Raw genomic sequence first — 7,508 nt, 5'->3', positions numbered from 1 at the left:
AAAAAAAAAAAAAAGATTTTATTTGAGGGGCGCCTGGGTGGCTCAGTTGGTTAGGTAACTGCCTTCAGCTCAGGTCATGATCCTGGAGTCCTGGGATCGAGTCCCACATCAGGCTCCCTGCTCAGCGGGGGTCTGCTTCTCCCTCTGACTCTCTCCCCTCTCATGCTCTCTCTCTCATTCTTTCTCTCAAATAAATAAAAAAAATCTTTAAAAAATAAAACCCTAAAAAAAAAGATTTTATTTGAGAGAGAGAGCGCGTTGGGGGTTGGGGAGGGAGACTGAGAATCTCAAGCAGACTCCACACTCAGGGGGGAGCTGGATCTCACGACCCTGAGATCATGACCTGAGCTGAAATCAAGTCAGATGCTTAATTGACTGAGCCTGCCAGGCACCCCTAAAATAGTATTTTCAAGTAAATGTAAATCTTAAATGCATTTATTAGGAGACATGAAAGAATTAAATTGGGCCATCAGAAGAACCACCTGGGGAAAAGAAATGTTATCAGGTGGGTATCAGGCGTCCCTATGGGAAGAAATTGTATGCTGTAGTGGAGAAGAGGTTCTGACTGCGGTTGGGGGATCTGTGCTCTAATGCTGGTGCTCTTTTCTAGTCACTTTACCACTCATGTGGGCTTCCCTGTCCTCCCTAGAAAGGGTTCACTCACACCAACCATATGAGGACATCCAGAATCACTGTTGACCAAGCTTAATAAAAGAAGTCTTGATGATAACAGGATATTAAACTTTTCAAAGAAGTTAAGAATATCAAGCTTCTCTAAACAAATTACCATCTAGCAGTTGAATTTGTACTACCAGTGATTTCCTTTCTGACTCTTCTGACTTATTTACCTCTTGTTGATAAATACAGGTCTTCTGGCCTGAGGTCCTAGGAAACTGCCCAAGCTCAAATAGCTCTCCTGCCTTAACTGCTTCCTAGAACATAGAATAATGGTACTCAGCATTGCTGCATGTTAGATTCATCTGAAGAGTTTTATAAAATACAGGGGTGCCTGGGTGGCTCAATCCATTAAGCATCTGCCTTCAGCTCAGGTCATGATCCCAGGTTCCTGGGATTGAGCCCCACATCGGGCTCCCTGCTTGTGGGGAGCCTGCTTCCCCCTCTCCTCCCGCTTGTGCGTGCTGTCTTTCTGAAAATCTTTTTTTAAAAAGTTTTTAGGGGCGCCTGGGTGGCTCAGTTGTTAAGTGTCTGCCTTCGGCTCAGGTCATGATCCCAGGGTCCTAGGATCGAGCCCCGCATTGGGCTCCCTGCTCGGCGGGAAGCCTGCTTCTCCCTCTCCCACTCCTCCTGCTTGTGTTCCCTCTCTCGCTGTCTCTCTCTCTGTCAAATAAACAAAAATTAAAAAATAAAAAAATATATTTTAAAAAAGTTTTTAAAAATACAAATCCTGGGAACCCCCCCCCCACCCCACACCAGTTATCTCAGAATCTCCAAGGATAAGACCTGGGCATCATGTTTTAAGTTCCCCCAGGTGATCCTAATATGAGGCAGGATTGAGACCACTGTGGAATGATTTACCTGGTTTATCTAGCGACTTAGAGATCAATATATATTTTCAAATATTTAAAAGATATTTTTAACTGCAGGGTGTTGGGGCACACAAATAAATGGCACATGTTTTGAAAACAGTGCTATGAGTGCATATAATGAGGACCTTCTGTAAACGGATTCAAGAATGCTTCCTGCAGGAAGAGAATTTTAAACTGAGAAATAGTTGGGGTGGTCAAGTAGAAGGGATCTTGAGTGCAAAGGCTCTGCGGTAGGAGGATGCGTGGTATATTTGAGAAATGAAGAAAGGGCAGATTTATGGTGAGAGTTCACTTTCACATGCAAAAGTGGAATTTAAACATGCCCATCACAAATTAATCCAGACAAATCCCTTCTGGACAAATGGGTGAAAGAACTTTCTGAAACTTGCCTTATACTCTCAATTTAGTAGAATTCCCTAGAGACCAAACTTAGTTGGTATTAAAAAAAGTTCTCAGCAAAAGGAATGGCAGTACTTTTAATAATTTCCAATCCCCAAATTGAGCCACACAGTGGATTGGAATAATTTCAGGCTCTTTGGAGTGAGCAGTTACATTTATATCTAAGATGAGAGTCATGCAAATTATGGGCCATAGACCAGCAGCATCAATATCACTTGGGAGCTCATTAGAAATGCAGATTTAGGGTCACTTGGCTGGCTCAGTCAGAACATGTGATTCTTGATCTCATGGTTAGGAGTTAAAGCTCTACCTCAGGTGTTGCGATTGCTTAAATAAATAAACTTAAAAAAAGAAATGCAGATTCATGGATCCCACCCTACTAAACCAAAACTGAATGAGTGAAAAGAGCCCAAGAAACTTAAAACTCTTCAGCTGATTCTTAGGAACACTGAAGTTGGAGAACCACTGCCTAGGAGTACTGCACATCCCTGCCATGGTTTATAAAGCTCTTCACCAAAAGCTAACTAAAAACAAGCACTCATTTAGGCTTTTGTTTGCTCATCTATATTACAAAAACAATAAGCCCTTCTTACATCACAGTATCAATGAGCCAATATATGTTAAAATACTTTGTAAGCTGTAGTTTGTTACGCATTCCCGGGTTTCCTCTAATTCCGCTCACCAGCCCTATGACCTCTATGAGGTGGTACTGCTTCCTTTCCATAGGTAGGGAACTGAACTGTCACAGAAGTCAGGTACCTAGGAAGTGTCAGAGCTGAGATTTGCACTTGGTTTTCTAGGAGGCACTTATTTCCAAAAATATGTTGCTCTCCACCAGAAGTCTTAATCCACACTGGGGGAAAGTGTGGATATACTCTGAAGAATTATAATTGGAAGAATAGGGGCTTTACTATAACTTTACTTGAGTTGTTTAAACCTTTGGTTTATTCATCTGTAAAATAAGGATAACACTGTCTACCTCATAGCATTGTTGAGTATATTAACAAGAAGAGATCAGATCAGGCACTTAGCATTCTGCATGGAATACCTAGGGCACAGCCTACCTGTGTCCAATATTCCTTTTCTACCACATTCTACAACCTTAGTTGTATTCAGTCACATACAATTAAACTATACTATCTTCAGAACCATAGATCATGGTTTGCCTATCCACATTTCTTTAATACTCCCTGTACAGTTCAGATTTTTTTCATTGTTTTGTTTTCCTTAGCATACACTATGAAGTCTCAGGCTTAGCCCTTGCTAAAAACCTGAGGGGTAGAAGCTTTTAGCTTCCTCTTTTCCTAGGATTTCATAAGGCATTGCAACAAGGACTAATGGTTAGTGTCCTTTGCAAGTTACACATTCCCCTATCTAGAATGAAAGAAGAATTTGACTAGTTTTTACTACAAAACCATAATGAACTCTTAAAAATGCTTATCCTGCAACATCCAACTCTGGCCTTGTTCCTACTGTAGGAGATGCCACCTACTTTGGATACAGAGACAACTATACCAAATAAGCTTGCCAGTTCATTAGACATGTATTCTAATTTTGTTTTGTTTTGTTTAAGTATCATAGACTCAACCAAGTAGACTATAAAGCAGAAACACAAAAGTTATGTTAAATTTGAACATCATCATGTAGGGTCTTTTTGGTCAAAATGTTTTATCTCTTGGAAAGAGCCAGGGGCATCACTGATAAATCAAAATATGAGTTTTAAAACTTGAAATAACAATCTTGAGTCTTGATATGTGTGGTTCTCAAGAATTAATGCCACTTTTTCTGAACTTTGGGTTGAAACTTTTACAGCCTTGCTGCAAGTATTTTAAGAATACTCAAAGCCAGGGGTGCCTGGATGGCTCAGTTGGTTAAGCATCTGATTCTTGGTTTTGGCTCAGGTCATGGTCTCAGGGTCACGGCATCAAGCCCCTTTTCAGGCTCCATGCCCAGCACGGAATCTGCTTGTCTCTCTCCCTTCCCCTCTGCCTTTCTCTCTCTCAAATAAAATCTTTAAAAAAATAAATAATACTCAAATCCAGTATTTTTTGGTTTTCCTTTTTTGAGAAGATTCCATTCCCTTATCACCATGCAGTTTCACTTTTTTATAAAAGGAAAGGATCCTTTCCATCACCATCTTTTTAGAACTTTGTTTTTAAACAAATGGATCCAATTTCATAATTCTGAAATTTTTTAATTTCTGTTTTGACTCATGTTTTCCTTTAAATTACTGGGCTTCAGGGGTGCCTGGGTGGCACAGTTGGTTGGGTGTCTGAATCCTGGTTTCAGCTCAAGTCTTGATCTTAGGGTCGTGAGAGAAAATTTTGTGTTGGGCTTGCACTCATTGCAGAGTCTGCTTGGGTTTCTCTCGCCCTCTGCCCCTCCCCCCCAAAAATAAATCTTAAAAAACATGAATTACTGGGTTTTACTGAATAAAAAATCTTCTCATTTAATGAAAGTTTCTCAAACTACCCCATAACCACAAAGAAAGGATGTCTTACGATAACCATTTTGCTATGACTTCCCTGGTTTAAAAACAAAGTCCTACCTCCCACTAACGGTCAACCTCCCCCTATCCAGTGAACCAGAATAGTTGGTAACCCTGAGTGTCACTGATTTGATCTGACCCATAGCTATCTCTGGCCACTATAACAGGCCTGGTTCCCTTGCAGGCATCTTACTCCAAATCAGTTAAAGCAACAAAGTAGGAGTGGAGGGAGAAGAGTAGTACTGTTGACTTCAGATTATACAGTCAAAACAAAACTGGGTATGTTTTGCTTTTTAGTAAACTTGGCAAACAGAGTGTCTTTAGTCTGTTAAAGTGCAGTTGTCTTGCCTCTGGTGTTTGAAAGGGGAAAAGACACTTCAACACATAGAGTTTCCACAACCTGACACGAAAACAAGCTTGAAAGTAAATCCTGTTTTCATTAAAGATGGTAGGACTAAGTACCTTACTTACCCTAGTTCTAGATTCTATTCCCCACTGAAGGATACCTGTAATAACATACCCAAATGTATTTGTTGCCTTGAGGACTGAACTGTAAGTCCATCCAATATGTCAGATACTTCAAACTAAAGGACAACTGTTACTTAAAACCCTTATCGTCAAAATAATAGTAAACTCTTGACACTAACGTTTTTCAGACCCCCTGAAGTACCTAGAAATGTTGACTCCAGTTGAACACCAAAGGGCAAATGACATCTAGGATAGAGGTTCTCAAACTGAATGACTTAAGTTAATCACTGACAACCAGCATTAAAAAAAAAAAAAAAATAGAACATGTGAGGGTGTTATTTTGTAAACCTATGCGGTTTTTATATAACTGGTTCACGATCTTTTATCCAAAACCATTGGGACCAGATATCTTTCAGATCCAGAATTTTTTATAGTTTAGAAAAAAGTTTTACAGTTCGATGACTGCTGGGCTGAATAAAATTATTGCCACCAGAGTAGAAGAAAGTGCAACATTGGTAAAGGAGGACCCAGGGTGATTGTCTCTACACCAGGGTAGTGGCCTTGGATAACCAGAAATAATAAGAACACCATAGTGGGGGAGTTGGAGGAATAATATCTTTTCATCTCCTTTTTTTGCCCAATAGTGCAAATTGTTAATTCTCTTGCCATCTCTTTCCAAGCTGCACTAAATTGAGAGTCATTTCCAGTCTTTCTGGCTCGAAACCAGAAATGTCAAGTGACTCCCAGCCCTGCCAGGACCATACATTCTTAAGGGATCCAAGCCCTTGCCTAGCTTTTGGTTATCTGCATGAAATCGGAGTCTCTCAGCCTTGATTTGTGGGGATAATAAAGATCAGCCTTGCTAGGAACAGAAACCTCTCCCCACCAGTCAATAAAGAATTATTCCTCAAATCTCTCCTTATTAACGAGTGGAAAATGAGTAAAATAGGTAGACGTAACTTTCAGCGTTCAGCCCCTTGACTGCAATAGCATAGCTTTGCTCTGGAACACTCCTGGAAATCTGCAATTGTTTCAACTTCCGCTACGCTTATGCCCAAATCTCCAAAGCCATACATTTTTGCTTTTCTATACAAAACAAAACGTTTTAGCCTAACAGACTTAAGTATCACTTAGCTTTAAATTCGAGGGACAGGGGCGCCTGGGTGGCTCAGTCGTTAAGTGTCTGCCTTTGGCTCAGGTCATGATCCCAGGGTGCTGGGATCGAGCCCCACATCGGGCTCCCTGCTTGGTGGGGAGCCTGCTTCTCCCTCTCCCACTCCCTCTACTTGTGTTCCTTCTCTCGTTGTGTCTCTGTCAAATAACATCTTAAAAATAAATAAAAATTAAAAAATTGAGGGACTGTGAAAAACTATTGCACTGACAACAGGCCATCTGCAAATCTTGCTGTATGCTAAAAGTTTCAACAGGGAACTGGCTTCTGAAAAAGTGGGTGTTTGTTGAAAACTAGAGATGATACAGTTGCATTGTGGGGAATTCTTAACACTTGGCTTTTCTAGTTCACAAAACCCTACATTTCCTCGTGTTCCTGGGACTGTCAAGTCATTCCTGTATCCCAGGTGTTCCTGGGCAGAATTAAGTCATCACAGACAACAGCACGTTTACTACTTCTGTCTGCTAGAAGTTCCTCTTCTAATCAGATACCCAGAATTCTTACTCTTCTGATTCCTGACTGTGGAAGGGAAAAACAATGAATTCTCAATGATCAGTGAGACTTGTATGTTAGCTCTCATTGGCATTAGCACTTTAAAAGTGCTATAGAAGAGAGTGAAGCTTAAACCAAAGGAATGAATCTCTGAATGTTGAAACTTCAAGGGCTCTAACCAGTGTAAGAGATCTCTGTGAGGACAGGGGTCTTCCGAGGCTCTGACGGTAATCTCCATACACTCCGTAAGAGCTCACCTGCTCCTAAACTTGCCAAGGTGTGTGTTCCTTCCAGTTCAAGTCAAACAGCCTTAAAAGCTTAATAGTACAAAATTCATTGTGTAACTCTGTTTAACAAACACAACTGAATAATATTTTTACAGTATAGCTCAAAGCCAAGTGAGATAAGCTATAAAACCATACCCCAATGGAGTCTTAACTCAGAGGCCGCGAAGTGTAAAAATCAAAACTAGCCAGATGTTACATTTAACAGATGTATAATGCTTCAACCAATATATACATACAGTAAAAAATTTAAAATCCCTTTGTAAGTAGAAAACTTAAAACTTTGGACTTCAGCAAGTGTAGCCTTAGCACATGGTTTGTGTGTCACACCCTTGAGGAAGAATTTTAAGGTTTTCCCTTCTTGGGTATACATGTTGTAAACAATAAAGGGGTGTGTGTGTGTGTGTGTGTGTGTGTGTGTGTGTGTGTGTGTGTGTGTGTGTGTGTGTGTGTGTTAAGCAAAAGTCTGGAAGAGAAATCTAGTTTGCTCTTAACTGGGTCAGTTTCTTGAATAAGATGGAGCTAAAGACGTTTTAGAGAAAAAGAACAAAGGTAAGATGTTTTAAGTATACGAATACATAAAAATGGAATTGAGTCAGTAAAAAGGGATACAAAGGATAGAAAGGTTGATAACAAAGGAATTGAGCAGGACAAAGAAA

The sequence above is a fragment of the Leptonychotes weddellii genome, chromosome 4, assembly GCF_054177405.1.
Source record: "Leptonychotes weddellii isolate Sample4059 chromosome 4, ASM5417740v2, whole genome shotgun sequence".
NCBI lineage: Eukaryota > Metazoa > Chordata > Mammalia > Carnivora > Phocidae > Leptonychotes > Leptonychotes weddellii.
This window is presented reverse-complemented; position numbering follows the sequence as displayed.